Genomic DNA, 7,667 nt, shown 5'->3' with positions numbered 1-7,667 from the left:
ATGATTTGATTACAACTAATCTGGAGCAAGCCTGCTAGAATAGAGAACATCGGGTCTTATTTTCATTATGTCCACCCCCATCAAAGCAAGGACAACACAACCCAGTTAATGCACTCTCCCTGTCCCATTCATTTTACAAATGAGGAAACGGAGGTTCAACGAGGCTGTGAAAACAGTGTTCTTGCTTTGTTTTGTCTTCTTTTGTTTTTAATCTCACAGCCTTAGAAGTCAGACAATTAAATCTCTGTGTGATTTCTATGAAAAGTGTTTCATTGCTTGACATGCAACAAAATGAATCAAGGAATTGGCAGGACTGAAAACATTGTTCCAAATTTCAAAGTGCCTTGAGAAACTAGTAGACACATCTGAATTTGGAATATCTTAGTCTAATCTGTGTGCCACTTAGATGGAACTGTAATTTAGGCTCTAAATCTGGAAATCCAGGGAATTTTCTGTACCATGTGTTAGCTCCCCAAAAAGGCAGTTGGATGAAATGAATCCTCGATGCCATCCTTTCGGCTTTGTCTTTCTCTCTCTCTCTCCACTTCCTATGTGCCAGCCCCACTCTCTGACCCCTCTGCCTTTTCAAGACCTCCTCACTCCCCTCCATAGATTTTCCCACTCACATCTTCTTTACCCACCATGATGCTTGCTATTCTCTTCTTGTCATCACAGTTGCCATTGATGGCTAGTGAGAGGAATTTTAATAGCCCAGTAAATATGTAGCCCAAATTCTCATCAATGGAAATTGGATCACCCCTACTAAAAGATAAGGAACATTCTATTTCAGAAATGTAATTAACTGTGTAGCATTCCCTAGACACTCTCTTCTTGAGGAAGAGGGCTCTTCCTTATATATTACATTGTAGCCAAGAATAACACCATAAAGTGAAAAGTTTTTGAAAAGTGATTCTCTACACTCTACTCAAATTTCTGCTTCTCCTGATGGATAATCTGTTTAGACACTTCTGTCTTAGTCTATTCAGGTTACTATAACAAAATACTTTACACTGGGTCATTTATAAGCCTCCAGAATGTATTGCACATGGGTTTTCGGGTTGGAAAACATGCGGTAAAGATACCAGTAAATTCACTGCTCCTTATAGATGCTGACTTCTGACTGCATCCTCACCTGGTGGAAGAGGCAAATGAGGTGCCAAGTTTCTTTTATGAAGAAAGTAATAGTCTTTATGACTGAACCACATCCCAAGGCTCTACCTTTTAGTATTATTGCATTGAGGATGAGGTACAACATTCTGGAGGAAGGGAGCACACAAACATATAGAACATAGCAAAATCTTAGAATTTGCAAATATCTGGTCTTTTGCATGCAGCATGTCAACCCATCAGTTTTTCTGGAGGTTTTCTGGTTGTGTGTAAAACCACTGACTCAAGGGCACCATCACTGTGATGCAGCACGTAAAGCCACTATCTGCGACACAAACATCATACATGGGCATAGATTCAATTTTGGGCTGCTGCACTTCTGATCCAGTTCCTTGCTAATGCACCTGAGAAAACAGCAGAAGATGATGGCCCAGGTGGGTGGGTCCCTTTTACCCATATGAGAGACCCTGATGGAGTTCCAGGCTCATGGTTTCCACCTGACACAGCACTGACTGTTGTAGCCATTTGAATAGTGAACCAGCACATTGATGATATTTCTCTCTCTCTCTCATTAATACTAACTGGTTTTGGTTAGTGTCCAAGAAATAGCTGCAAAATAGGTAATTTTACCAGCTAGGTGATCAGGATTCTGCCATTCATGGGACACTAGATCTCCACATCATCAACACATCTGTGTATGTGATTTGCAAGCAGCAATAGCCACCTGGATTCAGGACACCAGTTGAGTCAAGGAGTGTCTTAGTTACGGGCAAAAAATCTTCAGCATGTGATTGATGCAAGGTTGAACCGGCATTGCCAATTCTTCTCCCTCTCTATCCTCAGCCTTTTTTGTACCCTTTAATGTGACACTCATCCATGCTTTGGTCGATGTGGGCAGCAGCAATGCTAGGACAATTCTGAACCTAAAACTTAAGAGCTTTTGTTTTTGTCAAGAGCTGAACTAAGCTTCAACAGGTAAGCTGTCATGTCATTAATTAAAATTACGAGTCAAAATGGGTATAATAGTCAAGAATTGAATCATAAATAGCAGTAACATAAATAAGAAGCTAAGTGGCTCAATAGATGACTCCTCTACCTGCAAATACTGGCATCCCATATGAGTACCAGCTGGTGTCCTGGCTGCTGCACTTCCCATCCAGCTCTCTGCTTATGGCCTGGGAAAGTAGTGGAGGATGGCCCAAGTCCTGGGGACTCTGCACCCACATGGGAGTCCCAAAAGAAGCTCCTGGCTCTTAGCTTTGGATAGGCTCAGCTCTGTCCATTGCAGTTATGTAGGGAGTGAAAAAGCGAATGGAAGATCTTTCTGTCTCTCCACTCCATAAATCCAACTTTCCAATAAAAATCAATATTAGGATATATATATATTAAAGAAAAGAGGCTAAAGAAAAAGAAATGCCAACTTCCCCTGTGCTCCATTTTCTGCTGTTGAACAGTGCTAGGTCAAGGTCAGATTGTCAGCATAGATGGCAGGAATTGTAAAACTGTAAACAGTAAAACTGCTGAAGGATCCCAAGGGAAGAGAATCTTGTTTTTTACGGACCTGAAAATTGGAGGGAGGAAGAGAATTAAAGCTTAGAGTAGAAAAGTACAGAATACTAAAGCAGATTGGAGAAAAATATCTTCAAGGCCCCCTCTCAAGTTGGCCTCAGAAGAGGTGCTTAATAGAAGCCTTAGCCAAGCGCTCCTAACGAACGGGCTTCTGCGTGGAGTTCTATAGCTTAGGAATCCAGATACCCTTGAGTATGGCTGAGGCACTCAACCCCTGACCACAGTTCCTCTCTGAAATTGCAATGCACATATTATGCGCCAAAACTGATGTGGGGAAGGAAGTTTTCCACAGTGAGACCTGACCAAGTAATGCTTTTAAAATTGCCTTAATGGTCAGCTCTTAAAAAACCATACATGGATTTGGGGCCAAAACATTGACTTCTCAGTTTCTGTTTGCACTCATGGGCCAATGTTGTTCACATACCTTATAACCCCTGTGCATAGCTTCCTCTAGTATTTGCTATCCCTGCACATTTGAGGTCTTACCTAAAAATGTGTTGTCTACTCCCATGATTTGAAGTGTGTCACTATGATTATTTCTAATAGTCTCACATTATCAAGTTTTCTATTGAGATCATTGATCCATTTTGAGATGTGTGTGTGTGTGTGTGTGTGTAGAATGACAGGTAGGTGAATAGGATAAGTTTAAAATCTTATTTCCTTTGTATATGGCTTTTTTTTTCTTTTTTGCTTTTGTTTAATGGCTCTGACTAAAACTTTCTGTACTACATTGAATAGCAGCAATTAGAGTGGGCATTCTTCTCTGGGTCTAGATCTTTGAAAAAATGCTTTCAGATTTTTTTTCCCTATTGTGTAGGCTATTAGATGTTAGTTTGTCATGCATAGCTTTTATTATGTTTAAATATGTTCCTTCTATGCCTAAGTTTTCAGATTTTTAAAATAACAAATCAACCTTGAATTTCATTGAATATTTTTCTGTATATTCGTTGAGATGATCAAATTATTTTATCTTTAACTGTGTAGATGGGATATAACAGTTATTGACCTGCATTGTGTTAAACCATCCGTGTGTCCCTTGGATAAAATCTCACTTAGTCAAGGAGAATGATATTTTCGACATGTTGTTTGGTTTGATTTGCTAGTTTTTGGCTGAGACTTTATGCATCTATGTTCATTAGGCTTATTGGCTTATGTTTTGTTGTTGTTGTGCTTTCTTGTTTGGTTTGGAATTAAGGTAACACTAACCATGTAAAATGAATTTGAAGAAGTTTAATTCACTTTAATTTTTTGAAATAATTTAGTAAGAATTGGTATTAAGTTTTGCTTAAAATGTTGTAGAACCCAACAGTGAGGATACATTGTCCTGAACTTTTCTTCACTGGACACATTTGATAACTGATTCAATCACATTATTTGTTATTTGTCTGTTTAGGTTTCCTGTGTCTTTGTGGTTCAATTTAAGTAAATTGTATGTATCCAGAAATTTGCGCAGTTCTTCTAGGCTTCCCAACTTGTAGGCATAAGTCATTCACACTAGTCAGAAACAATCTTTTGTATTTCTGTGTAACCAATTGAAGCACTTTATTTTTCACTTGTGATTTTTGTTTTTTTGAGGTCTTAAGTCTTTCGGCATACTCTGGCTAAAGGTTTATTGCTTTCATCTTTTCAATGATTCAGAGCTGATCTTTTTTATTTGTTTAAGCTTTTGTTCCACACTTTTTTCTATTCTAAGATTTACTATTTTTTCTTTTACTAACTTTGGCTTTGGTTTATTCTTACTTTTCTAAATCATTGAGATACGTTGCTAGATTGCTTATTTGATATGTCTCTACTTGTTTAATGTAGATATTTGCACCACTCTATAAATTTCCTCTTAAGTGCTGCTTTTACTGTACTCTATGTTGTGTTTCCATTTTTGTTCTTTTTACAAAATTTTAAGTTTTCCTTATGATGTCTTCAAAGATCCAATGTTTGTTCATTCAGGACCATGTTGTTTAGTTTTTCATGTATATGTAAATTGTCTAAAATATCTATTGATGTTTATATCTAATTTTATTATATTTGCCCAGAAGGGATCCATGCAATTATTTACATTAGTATTTCTTTTTAGTTGAGACTAATTTTGTGATTGAATGTGTGGTCTTGGATAAGGAATGATCCATATGCTCGTGAAGAGAATGTGTGTCATGCAGCTGTTAGATGTAACATTCTTTAAGCATGTTTTCAGTCCAGTTGGACCTAGTATAACTTAACTCTGATAATTCTTTGTAGATTTTTCTTTTTTGTTGTAGGGTTTGCTCACTGATGAAAATAGGGTGACAAAATTGCCATAAATACTGTATTGAAGTTCATCTCTTTCTGCATTTCAAATTACATTTGTTTCACAAAGTTAAGTGTCCTATCATTAAGTGTACACACATTCACAATCTTTTTGTTGAATTGACGTGTTGGTCACTATGTAGTGGCTTTCTTAGTCTCTTTTTACAGTTGTTGTATTAAAGACTATTTGATGTAAATATCTATTCTTGTTAACTGTGATTTTTAATCCTTTCTTTTCACACTGAGTGTGCCTTTCCTGGTGAAATGAATTGTTTCTGGGCAGTGTATTGTTGAGTTTGTTTGTTTGTTTGTTAACTGGTTTTTATGATTTCTATTGAAAGATAGCATTTCCTTTAAAAAGGTGATTCAAGGTTTTTTTTTTTCCTCAAATATATTTTTAAAGAGTTACAGAGAAGGAAAGAAAAGGAGAGAGAAAGATCTTCTCTCTGATGATTCACTCCCCAAATGCCTGCAAAAGCCAGGGCTGAGCCATGCCAATGCCAGGAGCCAGGAGCTTCATCTAGTTTTCCTATACAGGGGTCAGGAGCTGAAGAACTTGGGGCATTGTCTATCTGTTTCTAAGGCACTTTAACTGAGAGCTAGATTGGAAGTAGAGCTGCTGGGATACTAAATAGTACCATATGGGATGCCAGCATTTCAGGTTACTTGCTACAGGACACCTTCTTCCACAAATCTTAGGATTCACTCTTTGTGTCGTACTTTTAAAAATTTGACTGTGTGACTAGTATTGTGGTACAGTGAATTTAGTTGTAGCTTGTAGCAACAGCATCCCATGTCAGAGAACCCAGTTTGAGTCCTGGCTGTTCCCCTTCTAATATAGCTCACTTGGGAAGGCGATTCACTTAGGAAACTTACAGAAGATAACCCAGTTACTTGGCCCTTGACACCCAATGTGGGAGATCAGGAGGAGATCCAGGCTCCTGACTTCATTCTGGTTCACATCTGGCTACTGTGGACATTTGGGGAGTGAACCAGAACTCTCTATCTCTAGTTCTCCTTTACTCTCTGTCACTCTACTTTCAAACAAAAAGATAAATAAAACTCTTAAAAAGAAAATTTGACAATAGTGTGTTGACATTAGGATCTCTTACTATTCATGTCTATTAGGGATCCTATGGGTTTCCTGTACTTGCATTTCATAACTCTAGATGTGTGCAGTTCTTATACTCACTTAATAAATTTTCTAGACCACCTCTCACTTTTCTCAGAAATTTAAAAAATAAGAATATTTCCTTGTTTAATGGTAGCTTGCAGTGCCTCCTTTCCTTCCTTCCTCTCTCTCTCTTCCTCTTTTTCTTTCTGGGATATTTCAGAAGACCTGTCTTGAAGTTCAGGTATTATTTTTTTCTTTTTGTTACAATGTCCATTTATTGTTTTCAATTGCTATTTTTGCTTAACTTAATGAATTACCCATTTGCAGGATTTCTGTTGCATGCTTTCTGGAGATAGCCATCTCTGCTGATTTTGTCATTCATATGTCGCACTGATTTCTTTCTTTAAAAAAGATTTATTTATTTTTATTGGAAAGTCAGATGTACAGAGAGCAGGAGAGACAAAGAGGAAGATCTTCCGTCCAATAATTCACTCCCCAAGTGGCCGCGGTGGCCGGAGTTGAGTTAAGCTGAAGCCAGGAGTCTGGAACCTCCTTTGGGTCCTCCACATGAGTACATGTTCTCGAGGCTTTGGGCCTTCCTCAGCTGCTTTCCTAGGCCACAAGCAGGGAGCAGGATGGGAAGTAGAGCCACTGGGTTATGAACATATGATATTCTGGCACATGCAAGGTGAGGACTGCCTGACCTCTATCTTTTCCTTGAATCTGCTCCTTGTGTTTCAGCCTGTCTAATGATTCTCCTTCATCCCAGACCTGTCTGCACCCTATACCGCCATCTTGCCTCCAAGGTGAGTACTTTAGCCAAGAGGCTACCACGCTGGTCCCTGCATTGATTTCTTAATTTCACTTAATTAAGTATATGTTCCTTTGTCTCTGAGTATCCTATAATCACTCTTGAATTCTTTGTCAGTCAATTTATCAATTTCCCTTTCTTCAGAGTCTAATACTGTAGATTGTGTGTGTGTGTGTGTGTGTGTGTGTGTGTGTGTGTGTGTGTATTGGAGCCAAAATATTTCCTTACTTTTACATATTTCTTGTTTCCCTCCATTGATCCTGGCATACATAGTGCATCAGTTACTTATATGTCTTTATTGCACATTTGTGACTTTGAGTACTGGTGTGGCAGGCTACCTTTTCTTTAGCTCTGGTTGGATGTTGCCATTTAGTATTCCAATAACTTGTTTCACTACAGTTGATGGTAGTGGTGGTGGGGATATGGGGCAATCCTGAAGTCCATTAGCATCCTTGGATCCCTCACATGCAATGGCTCAACCTGTGCCCAAAAGAAGGACTCCAGCTATGGGAGTAGTGGTGATGCTGGCAGCATACCAGCTTGGCACTGTTTGTGGGCAGAGCAGGCAGATTTCAGCCACTTGGGTAGAATTTTCAACAGATACAGGTGTAGTTGACTTACTGTGTTGTTTAAGTCATCAATTTACTTGATGTTCTGCAGAGTGGTATCCATTTTGAAGGTGGTATATTAAGATCCCTATCTAGTACTGTTCAATTGCGTATTTCTTGCATTAATTCCTTATGTTTTTGTTGGAAGAACCTGACAATTCTATCACAAGGTAAATTT

This window comes from Ochotona curzoniae, unplaced genomic scaffold, assembly GCF_017591425.1.
Source record: "Ochotona curzoniae isolate NIBS_2020 unplaced genomic scaffold, NIBS_Ocur_1.0 contig_1274, whole genome shotgun sequence".
Classification (NCBI taxonomy): domain Eukaryota; kingdom Metazoa; phylum Chordata; class Mammalia; order Lagomorpha; family Ochotonidae; genus Ochotona; species Ochotona curzoniae.
Note: the sequence above shows the minus strand (reverse complement) of the source record.